Raw genomic sequence first — 19319 nt, 5'->3', positions numbered from 1 at the left:
GGTGAAGGGGGGTGTTCTTTTTATGACTGAAACCCAACTACAGTCATGTTTATAATTAAGGTGCTTAAATAAAGATAATATTTTAAAAAATTATAAATAAAAATGAAAAAATTGCATACCCCCAAAAGTATGTTCAGAACCAAGACCAGAGTGAGGCAAAGGTTTTGGGCATAGTACTGGGAGATATTCACCTCCAGGGTCAGTCTGTGGACCCTTGAATGGCCCTGAGAATGCAAAGTCTCTCTGAGTTTTGTGTTGTGTGTTGACTGGAATGTAGTAGGTGATAAGCAAATAGTTGTTGCATGAATTTGAATTTTTAGACAAGCTATGCTAGAATTATTTTTTGTTTGTTTTTTTCTATGGGGGGGTCACACCTGGCATCGCTCAGGGTTTACTCCTGGCACTATGCTCAGAAATCACTCCTGGCAGGCTGGGGGGACTATATGGGATGCAGGGATTCGAACCACTGACCTTCTACATGCAAGGCAAATGCCCTACCTCCATGCTATCTCTCCAGCCCCACTAGAATTATTTTTAAAAGAAAATTTTATTGAATCGATTTGAATGACAGAGTTACAAGTTTATTCTTGATTGAATTTCTGGCATACAATTTCTGATTCCCATCATCAGTGCCTACTTCCCTCCACTCATATCCCTACTTCCCTCCTGCCCCAGACCTGCTCTGTGGCAGGTACTTTTGTCTTTTGCTTGCTTCCTTTCCTACCCTTTTAGGTACTGTCGTTTTGTGACTGTACTTTTTTTTTTTCCTTTCTCTCCTTCCCTTTTAGATATTGTGATTTAGAATGCTGTTACTGATAGTATCACGCATGTCACTTTACTTCCTTTCAATCTAGAATTTTTGAGTCATGGAGTCACACTGCCCTACTCAGGTCATGTTCATCTGCTTGCTTCTCACTTAATCTAGTCCCCTTCATGGTGCCAGAGTGGTGGCACAAGTGGTAGGGCATTTGCTTTGCATGTGCTGACCTAGGATGGACCTCGATTCGATCCCCTGGCATCCCATATGGTCCCTCAGCCAGGAGCAATTTCTGAGCTCATAGCCAGGAGTAATCCCTGAGCATCACTGGGTGTGGTCCCAAAACAAACAACAATAAATAAAACAACCCCCCCAAAAACAAAACTCCCCTTCACTCCCTAAGATCTGATTGAGGTCCGACTACCTAGGTGTATTCTTTTTGAGGGGATGATGAGCACACTCAGCGGTGCTCAGGGGTTACTCCTAGCTCTGTGCTCAGAAATTATACCTGGTGGGGCTGGTGAGATAGCATGATGGTAAGGCTTTTGCCTAGCATGCAGAAGGATGGTGGTTCGAATTCCAGCATCCCATATGGTCCCCTGTGCCTGCCCAGCATCCCATATGGTGCCCCTGTGATTTCTGAGTGAGTCAGGAGTAACCCCTGAGCACTGCCGGGTTTGACCCCACCCCCCCAAAAAAAAAGGAAAGGAAAGGAAAGAAATTACAACTGGCAGCTTAGGGGACCATATGGGATGCCAAGGATCAAACCCATGCTGGCCTGTGCAAGGCAAATGCCCTATAACTGTGTGTGGAGATATGAGTAAGGCTCTAGCCCCTATCTAGGTATATTCTATCCCTAAAAATGGATTTTCTCTCTCTCTGCCTCTGTCTCTGTGTCTCTGTCTCTCTCTGTGTCTCTCTCTCTGTCTCTCTCTCTCTGTCTCTCTCTCCCTCTTCACTATAATTACCTGGATTTGGGTCCTTCCCACTCTTGCTCAGGGGCTACTGTTGACTTGGTTCTTAGAGTCACTCTTGATATTGCTTAGCAGACTAGACAGTGTCATGCATCTCTTGCTTGTATGCAAAACATTCAAGCTATTTCTCTGGCCCAATATCTCATTTTTTTATTAAAAAGAGCAAAAATACACATTACCTGCCTGGCTACATGATTAACAAATGGGAGAGTTAGATTTATGGCCCCAAAATGTTAACAAATAAACAAACAAATAATACCAAGAAAATTACTGTAGAGTGGATCTGTAAGAGGAACAGCCCTCTCTTCTCAGGCCCAGACTCTGAAGGATCAAATCATCAAGCATTTATGGGCTTGGGAAGAAGAAGAAAAGAAACCTGGGCCACAGAGACAAGACACAGGGCCTGGATAAATGGCCCAGGTCAATGGACCTTGGCTGTTTGGGAAAGAAATTTATACTGTTCCACTGAACTAAATTTTTTTTTGTTTTGTTTTTGGGTCACACCCAGCAGTTCTTAGTTAGGTGCACCTCAGGCAGTGCACCTGGCTCTAGGCTCAGAAATCGCTCCTGGCAGGCTCGGGGGACCATATGGGATGCTGGGATTTGAACCACCATCCTTCTGCATGCAAAGCAAATGACCTACCTCCATGCTCTCTCTCCGGCTCAGTCATTGAACTAATTTTGTGAAAATGTTAAACACTTTTTAACATTTTAGGTTGGCAGGTGCTTTACAGATGGTCTATGTCCCCAACTGTTTAAGATTTTAGCTAAGAAAATCAGTACATCAAAATTTTCTTTAAGAGGATTCAAGAAAAAGAAATCTAGAAAACTGGGCAGGGCATTTTTTTGATATGTGTAAGAATGAAACAATATTCAGAGCTAAGATAATGGCAGAATAAATGGCAAGTATGAAAAGAAGGTGAGAACTTGATATTTCAAAGTAATAGCTGAGAGGATTTTGTGATTTCCTGGTTATGAGTGATAAGGAAGATGGAATTAGGGCCAAAGAAATAGCTCCGCAGACCTTCTTTACATGCGGGAAGCCTGAGTTTGACTACACGAATCCCAAAGCACCAATGGCAATACTTTGATTGAGCGCCAAGTTGAAAGTGACCCCTCGGTGAGACACGGCCCCTCAATAAGAAGATGAAATTTAAAATGACTCCAAGGGTTTGAAATTGTGAGATAAGGAAATTGACAGAAAATGGAAAAGTTAAGAAGTAAGTTTAAGCATTCTAAATTGAACTAAAAATGTAGCTCAGTGGTAGAGAACACACTTTTCACAGATGATGGATTCATACCATTAAAAATACTATTGAATTTGTATGGAATGTAAAATTAGAGTAGAATATCTGGGAAGAGGAATTTAAATTAGAAAAATTACGTCCCTATCACCTGGAAATAAACATTATCAGTACCAGAATTTTAATGGCTAGGGGTGCTACTTAGAACTTTACAGGTTCTGCACAACTTGTGAGTGAGAGACTTACTAGCCTTCATTCAAAAACCCCTTTTCAAGGACATTAGTATATAAATAAAGCTTTGGAATATAGACAGTGTCTTCATGGGGCAATAAAGTCAAGAGACATTTTCAGTATGATAAAGAGAATGTCCCCCTTCAGAGCAGAGAGGAGGCATGTTTACTACCTTTATAAAAGAGTTAGATTCTCCAAGCTTTGAGTCATTCTACTGTACATAGAGTCCCATAGCTTAGACAGTTTTCATTTTGCTCATCAGCTTTGTTCCCAGGGGACTGGAGATGAAGGGAAAGGGATATCAGTCTGTTAATGTTTATGATCTAGGAGCAACCTTCATCTTTGACCTTATGTTTTCTGTCAGTATCAATAAAATCATACCAAAGTAATTGGTTAAGTTGTTAATTAATTTGGTAAAATCTCATGTCTGGAAAGGTAGATGATCAGCTTGTACCTAAGGGGCAATAAGTCAAGTTCTGAGTGTCAGGTGACTCTTGTCCAGAATAGAAAAGATCAAATAGAAAAATGTAGCAGATGGTCATTGGGGCAGTATTCTCACAAGCTCAAGTCTAGTTTATACCCCTTTCTCAGAAAAGCAATTCTATCCTCAGGCCTTCTGCTAAGGAAAAGAGATGTAAAAAAAAAAAAAAAGTGATATTCTTCCACTGTGATATTCTCTCCATCTGCTGGTCCCTGCTCCAGGCTAAATGTTGGTATGTCCTACCCCCAGATTCATCTGCTGAAGTCCCAACATTTCATTTAAATTATTATACTGATTGTTTCCCTGAAAGACTTCATTCTCTAAAATAATGTCAGGAGGTGAGACTTTGGGAGGTGATAAGGTCATGAGGATGGGGTCATCAGTAGCCAAATTAGTGACTTCATAAAAGAGACCTCACAAAATCCTTCATCCTTTCTACAATTTGAGGATACAGTGAGATAAATGGCTCACTCTGACCCAGAAGTAGACTTTCAGCAGAACGTGATCATTCTGGGACCCCAATCTCAGACTTTGAGAAATGTGAGAGATTTGTCACCACATCAATGCTTCTTTATTATAGAAATTTACATTGACAAAGATTTTGTTCTTGGTCAAAACTTTCCCCACCGGTCATCTTTCAGGTAAAATCTAACCCATGAAATGACTGATTTGGGGGGGGGGTTTGTTTGTTTGTTTTGCTTTTGGGTCACACCCAGCGGTTACTCCTGGCTGTCTGCTCAGAAATAGCTCCTGGCAGGCACAGGGGACCATATGGGACACTGGGATTCGAACCAACCACCTTTGGTCCTGGATCGGCTGCTTGCAAGGCAAACGCCGCTGTGCTATCTCTCCGGGTTTTTTTGGGTTTTATTTGGGGGGGGGGTCACACCCAGAAGCACTCAGGGGTTACTCCTGGCTCTACATTCAGAAATCGCCCCTGGCAGGCACAAGAGACCATATGGGATACTGGGATTCGAACCACCATCCTTCTGCATGAAAGGCAAATGCCTTACCTCCATGCTATCTCTGAGGCCCCTTTAATTTTTTTTAAAGTCAGTCATATTGAGCAGTGGGGTGGGTTATATACCAACTTTTGTGATACTAACGTTAATAAGTTCTGATAAACCACTGCCATTGGACCAGCTGAAATGATTGATTTTTAATTACACCCCCCCCCCCCTTATTCAGACAACATGGGCAAAGAGGTTACAAAGTATCAGAAACAGGCTGACAAGAAATATAGAGTGAAAAATAGTAAGGGTCAGAGGAAATTGGATTCAATTCTAGTAGAGAAACTTGGGGGAAAATCAAAGAATACAAGAGTCTGGACTTGAATCTGGGTGACTAGAAGAGAATACTCAGCATTCTAATGGAGTCTTTGTAGTAGTAAGTACAGTTAATAGAAAGAAATGCAAAACCAAGCAGACTGAGGCATCGTGGGCCTAATGAGAAAGAAACAGGGACAGGAGAGAAAACTTAAGAGGCCAAAGCTCGGGCCCAGAGAGATAGCACAGCGGCGTTTGCCTTGCAAGCAGCCGATCCAGGACCAAAGATGGTTGGTTCGAATCCCGGTGTCCCATATGGTCCCCCGTGCCTGCCAGGAGCTATTTCTGAGCAGACAGCCAGGAGTAACCCCGGAGCACCGCCGGGTGTGGCCCAAAAAACAAACAAACAAAAAAAAAAAACCAAAAATAAATAAATAAATAAATAAATAAAAGAGGCCAAAGCTCCTGCATTCATGAAGGCTTGGCTTTGATCCCTGGCATCGCAGAATTCCCCGGGCACTACCAGGAACAACCCCTGAATACCGAGCCAGGGGCTAGTCTGTGAGTCCTGTCAGCTATGGCCCAAACCATCCGCCAACAAAATAAAGGAGAAAGAAGAGGGTGGGGATGAGGAAGAAGGAAGGAAGGAAGGAAGGAAGGAAGGAAGGAAGGAAGGAAGGAAGGAAGGAAGGAAGGAAGGAAGGAAGGAAGGAAGGAAGGAAGGAAGGAAGGAAGGAAGGAAGGAAGGAAGGAAGGAAGGAAGGAAGGAAGGAAGGAAGGAGGAGGGAGGGAAGGAAGGAAGGAAGGAAGGAAAAAGGAAGGACAGACTGAGTTACTACTGGGCTGCATTGTTATACTGGGAGGGGTGAAAGCAGTTTAAATCAATCATCGACCATTTACTATGCTGCTGCTGGCAGGGGTTGTAGCTGACTGGGGGTGCCAACACAAGGTATAATTTGCATTTTTTGGAAACATAGCGTGGCATAATATATTCAATCATAAAAATGTGCAAGGGGGGGCAGAGAGATAGCATTGCTGTAGGGTGTTTGCCTTGCAAGCAGCCAATCCAGGACCAACGATGGTTCGATTCCCAGTATCCCATATGGTCCCCCACACCCTCTGTGCCTACAAGAGTGATTTCTCAGCGCAGAGCCAGGAGTAACCTTGAGCACCGCTGGGTGTAACACCCTCCCCCCCCAAAAAAGTGCAAGAGAGGTGCACTGTAAACCTGGGCAGAGGGGAAGTAGAGGTGGTGAGGCCCAGAACCTAGCCCTGTGTACAGGTCCGGAGAATGTAAAGGCTAACTGGGCTTTCTTCAGGAGCACAGAGCAGTGATGGTGCTGAGGCCAGTGTCAGGAAGGACCTGAGATTGAGTCAGGTGACAAAGCCCTGGCAGGATGTCAGGGTTCAGGACTAGCCTTTGTGCACAGCAGGAACCCATGGGTGAAAGAAGAGACTGAGGCTGAGCCAAGGTGGCAGGCAGGGCTGAGATAAGGACCCAGACAGGACAGTGCCAGGTCTCAGCCTTCATGTCTGGGACCTTCTCTAGGAGAGAGCCTGGTATGCAGGCACAGCTGCCTGCTGAAGCTATGGGATGTAGGGGCCCAGCCCCAGGAAGCTCTCCCCAGGGTGTTACTGAGAGGATGATTCCTTCTAGCTGCGGTCTTCTGCCCTCTTGGGTTCTCCTAAGGCTTAAAAATCTCCTGGAAATTATTGTTTCAGCTGCTCGTACAAGCTGTTCCCTCCATCCTCCAGACAGCCCTGAGGTGTGTGAATCGCACAGTGGTTAGGGTGTTTGCCTTGCACGGGGCCAACCCAGGACCAACCCAGCTTCAGTCCTCAGCATCCATATGAGTCATCTTCAGAGCCTGCCAGGAGTGATTTCTGAGTGCAGTCAGCAGCCACCCCTGAGCGTAGTCAGGTATGGCCCAAAAACAAAAAAAAAAAAAAGGATTTGGGGGATATAGCTGACAGTACTCAGGAACTACTCCTGGCTCTGCTCAGAGTAATTCCTGGAAGTGCTTGGATTCAATTAGTAATAATGCAAGTGTCTTTATCTTGCTTGCAATGAACTATCCCTTAGCCCTGGATACTAATGTATTATCTCTCCAGCCAGCCCAGAACTCTATAATTTTTTAAGAAGGATAAAAAAAAAAAACCCAAGATAAACAGAATTTTAAAAATCTACTGTGATTTTTAATAACAGCCCCTAACTAGACTTACACATGAGACAGTACCTCTTTATCCTTGTATTTATTTCCAAGATAATATTTTAAGTAACAGCAGTTTTCACATGGCACTCCTTGCATAATGATTTTTAAGAGTGAAAATGGTGTTTATGTTTTGGGGTAGCATTTAATTGCCAGGAACATAAGGGAAGAACTCTAGGCTCTGTTGCTCTTGAAGCCAGAAAGTAAATAGAAATCATCCTGTTCCACTGCTTGCAGCGCAAGTAAGAGTCATAATTAATCTAATTTATACAGAAGTACTTATCGGGTTTGGCACCCAGCCTCACCAAGACCTAATTGTTGAACCAATTTAGCTAATAAACACTTTGACCTAATCACTCTTATTACAAGTAGGAAGAAGAAGAGGGTTACACCCCAAGATTCTCCATCAACTCAGCCTGGGATGTGCAATCTCTGAGGAAAAGAGTTGGAAGTTGATTGTCCAGTGAGAACAAGAACTTGCAATGAAGATTGGCAACTACAGCTCAACATAGCTTTAGAGGAGCTGATTCATATTCAAGCAAGAATCAGCAGCTCCAGGTTACAGAGGAGAATGAGGCCAAGTTTCGACCACTGCACCTCACATAATTCACACCATGATGTCCACTTTCCCCTGGCCCCTGATCCTTTGGCTATCTTTCTTCCACCTACACCCTCCTAGGCCTGCCTCTGTTCCTTGACACTTCAGGTACAAGTGGCCTGAATTTCCATAAGTAGGATGAGCCCTGAGTCTCTCTTAGTTCTTTGATGTTATTCAAATTCCATCCTTTCTTCCTCTATTTTCTTCAAAGACTGCCAGTCCTGAGCAAAGTTCAACAAACACTGAAGGGGAAATCTTGGTTTACAAACAAAACATGAACCCGGAAGCCCAGAAGGAACAGGCACAAAACCTTGGCAGCTAAAACATAACATGGCAGTGAGGATGACTAGTTGAAGGACCGTCAATCATTCAGAAAAGATCTTCAGGATTCAAAGCCTTCCAGGAAGGGTTCAAGGATGGAAAATGTAAGTTCTGATCACCTCTCTACTAGTCAGTAGCTAAGTGACCTCAGAAACACAGAGCCAGTGGATTTCCCTTTGCTCACCACTAAGAGTCCTACTAGATCAGTACTTTTCAAGCATATTTCTCCTAGTGATATGCATACATTTCCACAACAGGCTATTGATCACATCCCAGAATTAAAAGTGACTCATGGAATTATAGGTGGAGGCTGCTATTTTTCTTAGCATTTTTGTTTGCTTTGTGGCCACACTCAGTGATGCTCTGGGCTTATGCCTGGTTCTGTGTGTTCAGAGATCACTCTTAACAGGACTCAGAGGACCATTTGCAATACTGGAGATTAAACCAGGGGCAGCCACAGACATGCAAGACAAGTGCCTTAATCCTTGTACTATTTTTCCAGCCCATTTTTGTATTAAAAAATTTTTTTAAGATCTCTACCCAGTAGTGCTCTCCCACTTGACCTATCTCCCTAGTCTCTTAACATTTTTACAACGTATCTTCCTTTAAAATTTATAATAATAAGAAAACTGGTCTGAGACTTTTTCAATGTGAACATTTTCTCATTTGTTTGCCTTAGTTTTGGGGCCACACCTAGCGGTGCTCAGGGGTTACTCCCTTGCTCTGCACTCAGAAATCACTTCTGGCATGCTCAGAAGACCCTATGGGATGCCAAGAATTGAACCTGGGTCAGCTGCATGCAAGGCAAACATCCTACCCACTGTGCTTGGGCCCCTAAATGCAAACACTTTCTAATTCTAAGCAGTAAATTTCATTGATTTATTTGTTTCTGTTCTTGGGTGCATCTCCTAGAAGGTATTTGAATATGTGTTGGATGGAGTTGGATAGGGTGCTTCAATGTCATCCTCTCTGGAGGTAGGGGAGGCTCCCTCACTCTCTCTTTTCTTTAGTGTTTTTCATTCTTCTCCCAACGCATATGTAGTCCCAGAAGTGCTGATGCACATGGGCAGACTTTGTGGGCTTTATAATGTCTTGCTTGCCATCCTATCTCTCTTCAATCTCTACCCAGGCAAGGCACATGCGACCTCAAGAGAGCAGGACTTGGCTTAGGGAGAGAACCAAGGGTCAGTGTCCTTTGGAGCAGAGCCCCGAGAAGGTCCTGCAGCGAGAAGGAGCCAGCTAGCCTGACTTTTTGTCAGCACACTAGAGTCTCTTTGTCCTTGTCCTCCCTCTCTTCTGGATGTTGTGGCGAGAATGTGGCCTGAATTTAAACATGTGGGGCCATGACCACGAACAGTGAGCACTTTTGTAGATTCATGCAGCTTGTCCTGCCTTTCAGCTCCCAGGGCCTTGAATGGCCTGTTGTTTGGGGACAATTTGTGTGTTGTGCTCAGGGAGACTGGGCTGATCCTGGCCTTCCCATTGTCTCTTATACAGAGAAAACAAAAACTGACTTCTTGGCCCAGAGCACCAAGCTGATAGGACTGATTAAAGCCTCTTTTGTTGGGAGATTTAATAGGTCTGGGTTGGGCATTCTATTTGATTAGCTCCAACCAGTCATTACATGACATTATATATACAATACTGCTCTTGGCGAGGTGGAGTCTCGCTTTAAACTCCTGCATGGTTCCAAGACACCATAGGCAGAGCTGATCATCAGCTAAGCAGAAGTCATTAAACATGTCTGGGGCCTCCAATTTTCTCTTTCCTTCTCCACCCACATTTGATGTGCTCTCTTTCCCAGGCACACAGTGCTTCCAAATGGGTCCGTCCTTTCCAATAGCCAGGAAGACATCTGATAAACTCATTTACATAGAGTGATTTAAGGTATTTTATTTTCCTAGAGGAGTCCTAGCTTAAAGAGGAGCTGGGTGGAGATCCGAGTTCTTGGGGAGAGAAAACTGTCCTGTTGAGCTCAGAGCCTGCTGGTTCCTCAGCTAGGACAACTCTCTTTTCCATCAAAATGAAAGTGAGTGGCATGATTTTATCTTTTCTCAGGCTACATAATATTCCATCGGAGAATTTCCTTGCCAAGCATCTCTCACTGGGCATTGGGAGATTTTCATATTGTGGTGATTGCACATGGTTTTGAATGAATGATTTTGTGGTGAGGGATAAATGCCAAAATGTGAAATTGCTGAGTTGTATGGGAGGTCAGTCTTCCTTTTTGGAGAAATCTCTATATTAATTTTTATATGCACAGAACCAGATGACATTCCTTGCAACAGCGATTGAAGGTTCCTTTTCTTTCTTTGCTCAGGGGTTACTCCTGGCTGTCTGCTCAGAAATAGCTCCTGGCAGGCACGGGGGACCATATGGGACGCCGGGGATTCTAACCAACCACCTTTGGTCCTGGATCGTCTGCTTGCAAGGCAAAGGCCGCTGTGCTATCTCTCTGGGCCCGGTTCCTTTTATTTTCACCACATCCCTGCAAATAAGGATTGTTTCCAATCTTTCAGTTATAAGCCATTCTTACTTGTGTGGCCTGATATCTCATTATCATTTTTATTTGCTTTTCCCTAAAAATCAGTGGCATGGCACATTTTCAAATGTCTATTTCCCATTCATATGTCTTCTTTGTGAAAGTGTCTCCAGCTCCTAGCCTCATTTTTGGTTGGGGTTAAAGGATTTTTGTTGTTGCTGAGTTTGTGTGTGCTCTATATATTTTGGTCAATAACCCTTTATCTTACATATTGTTTGCAAGAATTTTATCCCATTCAGTAGCATTTCTTTTTATTTTAGTTTGAAGTATTTATTTTTATAACCACTAAAGATCTTTTTAATTTGAGGTAGTCCCATTGTTTATTTTTTATTTTGTTATTTGCTTCATTGTCCCTGAAGTCAAATCAGTGAGTCAAATGCCCATTTTTGGATACTGGCCTAATCTATATTTCCTTAACCCACTTTGCATTGATTTCTGTAAGATATGGTTTCAGTTTCATTTTTTCACACATGACCATGTAATATTCCCTAAAACATGTGTTAAAGAGACTTTCCTTGCTCTACCTCATGTGTCCAGATCCTCTGTCATAGATTAACTGTCCACAGATATGAAGATTTAATCTCTGGGCTCTTCATCCTGTTTCATTGATCTGAAAGTCTATCTTTATTCTAGTTCCAGTAACTCTGACTCTGACCCCACTCCCTCCAGCCCAGCATCCCACCTACTCTCCCAACCCAGCATCTCCTGCTCTTCCCCAGAGAACTTCAACCACTAACTCTGCTCTCCATTGCTAGGATGATAAACCTGAAGAAAGGACTTTATTCTTTTATTCTCCAGAGAGCCTCAATATATGCCCAAAGTCTTGGGGGGTTCCTCTCACTTCCTCTTGAGACTGATTCTCTTAGAGTATTCACAAAGGTCTACCCAGAACTTACAAAGAGTCACCAGAGCATAAAAAACACAATAGGATAGTAGTGTAACTACACTTCAAGCCTTTATTTGACTCACTAATTTGACTTCAGGGACAATGAAGCAAATAACAAAATAAAAAATAAACAAATGGGACTACCTCAAATTAAAAAGGTCATTAGTGATTAAAAAAAAAAACCCATATTGCATAGGGCAAGTGAATTCCTTTTCGAATGACCCCAATATTTACTGTGCCAGGGCAGGAGGGAAAAAAACAAAAATACAAAAAACACAAAACCTTGGATATTTTATATATATATATATATATATATATATATATATATATATCTTCTCTTTATTATTATTGTTATTATTATTTTTATTTACCTAGCTATTTTGGTCGATTTCTCTGTTTGGATGTGACTATTGAAATTGTTGTTCCCAATTATTCTTATTTATTTTTATTTTTTTTTCTCTCTTCCTTTCTCTTCTTTCATTTTGTGCTACGCCATGTTTCTTATTTCAAGACCACGGCATGTTTGTTTGTTTGTTTGTTTTTGTTTGTTTTTTGTTTGTTTTGTTTGTTTGTTTGTTTGTTTTTTGGGCCACACCCGGTAACGCTCAGGGGTTACTCCTGGCTATGTGCTCAGAAGTTGCTCCTGGCTTGGGGGACCATATGGGACACCGGGGGATCGAACCGCGGTCCGTCCAAGGCTAGCGCAGGCAAGGCAGGCACCTTACCTTTAGCGCCACCGCCCGGCCCCTGTTTGTTTTGTTTTTTAATCTGTTATTTGTGGTGCTTATCGATATAGCCGGAGTCCTCACTGGATATTTGACACTTCTTTTGGTACTGGTGGAGTGTTTCACCTTCTTTTTCTCATTCATTTCCCAAATCGATGATGAGAACCTCTAGAAGGATTCTGCCAATTTTCGGGGTATTAGACTCTTACACCAGTTTATTTATTTTCTCTTTTTCAGACAAAACCACACAACTTGAACTAGCTAGCCCTGCCCCCACTTAGAGGGGGAAACAAGGGAGGCATCAAGACCAAACTGATGCAAGACTACTAAGTAGTAGGTTAGATACAGAGGGGACCACATATTCTAGCCGCCCTGGGGGTGAGGGAAGAGGAAATGGGAGGTAGGACAAAAAGGAACGGGATGGTAGGGAGGACAATTTGGAGATGGGAATCCCCCCTGATTTTATGTAAATATGTACCTAAAATATTATTGTCAACAATATGTAAGCCACTATGATCAAAATAAAAATTATATTAAAAAAACACTCTTTTCATATTATCATTTCATCTTCTTTCTCTAGGCCACCTACAGTATGTCATAATGCAGACAGATCACAAATACTTTTGGAGCATTTAGTGGTATGCATGGCAATGTTGTGTTTGATGTTGCTTGGATTGACTCATTGTAACTCAAATGATCCAAGAAGACTTAGGGTGGATACTGCTGCTGAAAATGTAACCAGAGAGAAAGAAAGAGAGAGAGATGGAGAATATAAGCTAGAACTCTGGGAAAACTATTGACAGAATTGGAAGATAAATAAGTACCAATAAATAAAAGTGATGTTATCATGCATCACAATTACCATTAAAAAAAAAAACCCTCAAACTAAAGTGTAAAGAGATGCTACTGAATAGGATAAAATACTTGCAAACAATATGTAAGATAAAAGGTTATTGACTAAGATATATAAAGCACACACAAACTCAGCATCAACAAAAATCCTATAATCCCAGTCAAAAATGGAGATGAAGACACATCTTCAAGCTTAATGAGTGAAGATAAACCTGGAAGGTTAGCCCAGGATCAACCAACTCTTTTTTTTTTGTTTGTTTTTTTTGTTTTTTTGTTGTTTTTTTTTTTTTGGTTTTTGGGCCACACCCGGCGTTGCTCAGGGGTTACTCCTGGCTGTCTGCTCAGAAATTATCTCCTGGCAGGCACGGGGGACCATATGGGACACCGGGATTCGAACCAACCACCTTTGATCCTGGATCGGATGCTTGCAAGGCAAACGCCGCTGTGCTACGCCACTGTGCTATCTCTCCGGGCCCTCAACCAACTCTTTATGCCAGTACTACAATGGTTGATTTTTATAGCTACTTAGTATAGTAGAAAGATAGGAAATGAAATTTCCTTAGAATTGCTTTCCTAAGTGGGGAGTTTTACAATTCCATACAATAACTTTAATCAAATTTATTGTAAATTCTTGAAGAATGTCACTAGATTTTTGTTAGGGGATTATATTTAATATGTATAAAGCTTTGAGTAGATGATCATTTTGGTGATGCTAAATCTAATTCATAAAAATTAAATTTCATATAACTTTTCTATTTCTTTGAATAGTAGCTTAAAGTTTTCTGTTTTCTTTTTTTTTTATAACAATATAAGTATTTTATATTCTGTAGATGAGAATTTAGATATGGTCCACAGCTCATATCAAACTTTATTTTCTGGAGACTAAATTAGACCATTATTTTGACTTCTGATTTCTAAAGATTGTCCGCATTGCATATATAGTTCACAGTCCCTTTCAATTTTCAAGGGCAACAATGACAAGTCATTTTGGTTGGTAGCACACCCAGTGATGCTCAGGGATTATTCCTGGCTCTGCACTTAGGAATCATTCCTGGTCCATATGGGGTGCCAGCGATTGAACTCAGGTCAGCAGCATGCAAGGCAAGTGCCGTAATCACTTGTAATATTGTTACAGCTTCAGCCAAGTCCCTTTAATATATCATCTCTCTTTTTTAAAATTAATAGCTTTATTTAAACACCTTAATTACAAATACGATGTAGTTGAGTTTCAGTCATGTAAAAAACACCCCCCTTCACCAGTGCAACATTCCCCATTCTCCCTCCTCCCCACCCCACCCCCACCTACACTCAAGACAGGCTTTCTACTTCCCTCATTCATTCACATTGTTATGACAGTTCTCAATGTAGTTATTTCTCTACTGCACTCATCACTCTTTTTGGTGAGCTTCATGTTGTGAGCTGGACCTTCCAGCCCTCTTTTGTCTCTAAGAATTATTGTAAAAATTTCTTTTATTTTTCTTAAAACCAACAGATGAGCGAGACTATTCTGCATCTATCTCTCTCCCTCTGACTTATTTCACTCAGCATAATAGATTCCATGTACATCCACATATAGGAAAATTTCATGACTTCATCTCTCCTGATGGCTGCATAATATTCCATTGTGTATATGTACCACAGTTTCTTTAGCTATTCATCTGTTGAAGGGCATCTTGGTTGTTTAAAAGTCTGGCTATTGTAAATAGTGCTGCAATGAATATAGGTGTGAGGAAGGGATTTTTGTGTTGTATTTTTGTGTTCCCAGGGTATATCCCTAAGAGTGGTATAGCTGGATCCTATGGGAGCTCAATTTCCAGTTGGTTTTTTTTTTTTTTTTTTTTTTTTTGGTTTTTGGGCCACACCCAGTGGTGCTCAGGGGTTACTCCTGGCTGTCTGCTCAGAAATAGCTCCTGGCAGGCATGGCGGACCATATGAGACACCGGGATTCGAACCAACCACCTTTGGTCCTGGATCGGCTGCTTGCAAGGCAAATGCCGCTGTGCTATCTCTCTGGGCCCAATTTCCAGTTTTTGGAGAAATCTCCATATTGCTTTCCTGGCTTAAAGTTTTCAATGTATGTCTTTTACATTCTTTGTTAAACTAGTTTCTAGGTATTTGACATTTTTGGACACCATTCTGAATGGGTAGTCATTTTTTCTTTTCTTTTTTTTTTTTTTTTTTTGGTTTTTGGGCCACACCCGGTAACGCGCAGGGGTTACTCCTGGCTATGCGCTCAGAAGTCGCTCCTGGCTTGGGGGACCATATGGGACGCCGGGGGATCGAACCGCGGTCCGTCTCCTAGGCTAGCGCAGGTAAGGCAGGCACCTTACCTCCAGCGCCACCGCCCGGCCCCCATTTTTTCTTTTCTAATTAATTAATTAATTATTTCATACAAAATATGAAATATTTGGGCCGGAGAGATAGCACAGTGGTAGGGCATTTGCCTTGCACACAGCCAACCTAGGACTGACAATGGTTCAATCACTGGCATCCCATATGGTCCCCTGAGCCTGCCAGGAGCAATTTCTGAGCACAGAGCCAGGAATAACCTATGAACGCCATAGTGTGATCCAAAAACAAAACAAACAAAAGCTTCCCATCAGGGAGGGTAAGAGGGAAACTGTTGACATTGGTGGTGGGAAATGCAAACTGGTAAAGGTTGTTATTATATATTATACCTCAATTATGTACCTCAATCATGAACAATTTTATCTTTGAAAAAAAAAACCTGTAGTATGAACCTTGTAACTATGGTATTTAAATTAAAAAATATAAACTTAAAAAATGCCTCCAATTTGCATTTGCTGATTTTGTCACCTATCTTGCTATATTTTCACTTTCTCTATTTTCATCTGATACAGTTTTGAAAGTCTTTGCCACAGCAATAAGGCAAGAAAAACAAATCAAAGGGATGCCAGTTGGAAAAGAAAAAGTTAAATAATTACTATTTTTCTACTATACATAGTAAATTGCCATGTCTTTTTTTTAATAGAGACTGCACCAATTAACATTCCCATAACAGCTTTATCCCCATAAACTTACCAACACCCATTCTCATAATTTTTTAAATTTTATTTATAGTATTTATTTCTTGGTTTTTGGGTCATACCCAGCATCGTTCAGAAGTCACTCCTGGCAGGCTCAGGAGACAATATGGGATGCCAGGATTCAAACCAGGGTCTGTCCTGTATTGTCTGCATGCAAGGCTATCGCTCCAGCCTCATGTTCTCATAATTTTTATATCATCCATATCACAAGTCTGAGGTGATATCTTATTGTGAATTGCTTATGTTTTCCTAATAATAAGTGATGTTGTGATCACTTAAGTAAAAAGTGTTTTACTTTTTAGGTCTTTTATCCATTTTTTTAAATTGGGTTGGTTGTTGTTATTGTGGAGTTGTAGGAGTTCCCATAATTTTCATCAGTTTCATTTCCTGTTTTAATCTAAAATAACTTTAGATATTAACCCCTTGTCAGATGTATGATACACAAAAATTTTCTCCCAATTACTGGATTGTCTTTTTGTTTATAAAGATTCATTCTTCTTTCTTTCTTTCTTTTTTGTTTCTTTCTTTCTTTTCTTTCTTTCTTTCTTTCTTTCTTTCTTTCTTTCTTTTCTTCTTCTTTCTTTCTTTCTTTTTCTTTCTTTCTTTTTTTCTTTCTTTCTTTCTTTCTTTTTTCTTATCTTTTCTCTTTCTTCTTTCTTTCTTCTTTCTTTCTTTTCTTTCTTTCTCTTCTTTTCTTTCTTTCTTTCTTCTTTCTTTTTTTTGATGGCAGTTGTGTTGAATCTGTAGATTGCTTTAAATAAGATATCTTTTTCAGTGTTTATTCATACAATCATTGAATGTGGGATGTATTTTCAGCCTTTGTGCTTCTATTTTATTATGTTTCAGTGTTCAATATATAGGTTTTCCATCTTCTCTCTTTAAGTTTACTCTCAGGTATTTTCCTTTTTGATGTGATTGTAAATGATCTTCTTACTTTTCCTTTACTTCAATTTATGGCTTATATGTATAAGTACAATAAACTTCTGTTTATTGGTTTTGCATTTTGCTAGTTTACCAAACACGTTATTTCTAGTAGCTTTAGGGTGATGTGGTAAGAGTTTTCTATGTGCGTTATCATATCATCCACTAATAGCAGTAGTTTGGCTTCTAAAAAGAAGCCAAATGTGTTTTTCTTTGATCTCTTTTCCTTCTAATTGCTCTAAAACTAGGACTTTTAAACTATGTTGGATAATAGGGGTGAGTCAGACTAATATTGTCTCATTCAAGATTATAAGGGAAAAGCTTTTAGTCTTTCACTTGTGTACCCCATTGAGCATTATCTTAACTGTGTGTTTATTAAATGGCCTTTATTATATCCAAGTAAGTTTAATCTATTTTAAATTTATTAAGCATTTAAAAATGTTATTAAATCACCATAGAGTAAAAGTTGTTGGCTCTTCATGCTTTGTAGCTCTTCGATTCTATGTCTTATTTTCATTGAGAAATCCTATTTCAGTTTGCATCATTTGTCTCTAGAATTTTTCTCGTATGCATGCTGCTGAATTTACTGCTTCTTCAAAAAATAATTTTTCCTTCCTTGTCATTGCTGTAATATTTACCTCATTATTGCCATAATGCACATAATTAATTGCTCTTCATGAGTGCAGTATCACATGTATTTGTGATGTTTGTTTCTTTATTATCATTTATTATTTTATTTCATTATAGTACATAAAGTATAAATATATTCTATCATTAATAATATTATCATAAATGTTATTATATTTATTGAACAGTATAATATATAATGATAATATATGATACAATATTCTATGTATATTATTTTCATATAGTTAATATTATTATATGATAGAATTATAATCGTACATTGCTATAATAAAATATGTTGTTGTTATTGTATTATTAAATATGATTTTTATTATTTATTACTTTATTGTTATTATTATATTCTATTGGGGGCCCAGACCTGGTTGTTATTCTTGCATAGTAGACTTGCATTGTGGTGCTTCTAAGACAGTGGTGGAGAGAAGGGGAGAGTACCCTGTGGGAAGGTGTTGGTGTTGGAATGTATACTTGAAACTCATTAAATCATGGTTTCTTTTCTTTTTTTTTTTTTTTGTTTTTTTTTGTTTTTGGACTACACCCAGTGACGCTCAGGGGTTACTCCTCGTATGCGCTCAGAAATCGCTCCTGGCTTGGGGTACTATATAGGACGCTGAGAGATCGAACCATGAACCTTCCTAGGCTAGTGTGGATGCCTTACAGTTTGCACCACTGCTCCGGCCCCAAATCATGGTTTCTTAAGTAAAATGTTAATAAGAATTAAATGAGGAAGACTATGGTGCTTCTTGGGGATCCTAAACTTTTGTTGTGACACCAAGGAGAACAAATAGTAAGGCTGCAAAGAGGGTGGCCCTTGACAAGTTGGTGTGGTGTGGTGCTGGGAACTGAACTGTGGCCTTCTGCTTGCAAGGCAGGAACTGTCACTCTGTGCTATATCTGGGCACCGAACTAGCTTCTATTTTCCTGTAGGTGGTGCTGTTGCTTTAGTGTGGCGTGTCCTAGCTTTCTGTAGTTCTGAAACTGGGGTTTGGGGTGGGGGAGGATGTTGGACACTAGTGATAAGAAGGAAAATCTCAATTGATCATCATGTGGCCAAGTGAGGAAGCAGGAGGGCAACAGCCCAGAAAAAAAGGTCCCCACTGACCCTCTGCCTTGTTAGTTACTCACAACCCTCTTTCTTCCCAACATTTGCCCAACCACTTGTTTTCAGACCATGGTTGGCCACTGTGATGTGTTACCTGATGGAAGGGGAAGGGAATCAGTTGATTTTATGGTTGCTAACCTAACACACCAGGACTCCGTTTATTGTTCGTTTTTGTCCCCAGAACTCACATTTTGCCAGCATCAATAGCTTGTCATCTCTTATTGAAAGGTGAACTGTTCTTTCTTTTGGCATTTCCCAACCTCAGCAGGGTTGGTCGGGTCTTCTTGTAGTAACAAAGGCCAATTCTACCCCTCCATTTTTATTCACACTGTGATCTTGCACCTTAACATCACTGGATGTATTTGTCTTTCAGGCAAATCAGGTTGTGAATAAGACTTCTTTTGGTGGCTGGAGAGATAGCATGAAGGTAAGGCATTTGCCTTGCATGCAGAAGGACGGTGGCTCGAATCGCAGCATCCTATATGGTCCCCTGAGCTTGCCAGGAGAGATTTCTGAGC

This window comes from Suncus etruscus, chromosome 12 (genome assembly GCF_024139225.1).
Source record: "Suncus etruscus isolate mSunEtr1 chromosome 12, mSunEtr1.pri.cur, whole genome shotgun sequence".
Classification (NCBI taxonomy): domain Eukaryota; kingdom Metazoa; phylum Chordata; class Mammalia; order Eulipotyphla; family Soricidae; genus Suncus; species Suncus etruscus.
The sequence above is the reverse complement of the archived record's forward strand: the minus strand, read 5'-3'. Positions refer to the sequence as shown.